A 1300-nucleotide genomic window follows, 5' to 3' on the forward strand; every position below is an offset into this window, starting at 1 on the left:
TGCTGTAGGTTGGTTATTTAACCACCTCTTAGCTTGATCTTTTACAGCAAATGGAAACAGTAATAATCTGTAGACATCTTGATCCACCTCTTTATCACGTACTGTGTCAGCAATTTGTAAGAACTGTGCCAAAAACTCAGTAGGCTCTTCCTGTGAAAGACCGGAATACTGGCAATTTTGCTGCACTATGATAATGAGTTGAGGATTTAGCTCAAAGCTGCTTGCTTTGATGGGAGGTGTACAGATGCTACTCCCATATGCAGCTGTAATGGGGTTAGCATATGACCCCAGAGTCCTTCTGGACTGTTCAATTCCACTTAGGTCCATGATGGAGAAAGGATCCTTCTGGACTGTTCAATTCCACTTAGGTCCATGATGGAGAAAGGGAATATGATATGATTTTATTTTTATTTTTTTTATTTTAATTAAAAGTGACCGAAAATAATAAAATAAAATAAATGGAAAATAAAATAAAATTTAAAAAAAATAATAAAATCAAAGCAAATTGAAAACTAAATTAATTAATTAATCAAAAAGATTTTGGAATTAGCAATTAAAAAGTTATGATTGAGAATTATTTTGAAAAAGATATGATTGAGAAGATATGATTGCAAATAAAAATGATTGAAAAGATATGATTTTGAAAATCTTTGACTAATTTAATGCAAAATTTCAAAAATTATGAGTAAAACAAGGAAAGGATTTTTTTTTATTTTTAAATTTTAATGAGGAAAGAGAAAAACAACAGAACGACACCAAACTTAGAAATTTTAGATCAAAACAAAGAGAACAAACAAGAAAACTTTGAATGTCAAGATGAACACCAAGAACACTTTTTTGAAAATTTTTAAGTGAATAAAAGCACAAAAGACACCAAACTTAAAATATAAAACTAAACTCAAATAAAAGACTCTAAACCAAGAAAAATAAAATAGTCCTAATCTAAGCAACAAGATAAACCGTCAGTTGTCCAAACTCGAACAATCCCCGGCAACGGCGCCAAAAACTTGGTGCACGAAATTGCAATCACACTTTTGCAACCCCGCACAACTAACCAGCAAGTGCACTGGGTCGTCCAAGTAATACCTTACGTAAGTAAGGGTCGATCCCACGAAGATTGTCGGCTTGAAGCAAGCTATGGTTATCTTGTAAATCTTAGTCAGGATATCAGAAATTATCAGGATTAATTGTGAGAAGTAAAAGAACATGAAATAAGTACTTGTTTTGCAGTAATAGAGAATAGGTTGAGGTTTTGGAGATGCTCCATCTTCCGAATCTCTGCTTTCCTACTGTCTTCTTC

Source organism: Arachis duranensis, chromosome 10 (assembly GCF_000817695.3).
Source record: "Arachis duranensis cultivar V14167 chromosome 10, aradu.V14167.gnm2.J7QH, whole genome shotgun sequence".
Lineage (NCBI taxonomy): Eukaryota > Viridiplantae > Streptophyta > Magnoliopsida > Fabales > Fabaceae > Arachis > Arachis duranensis.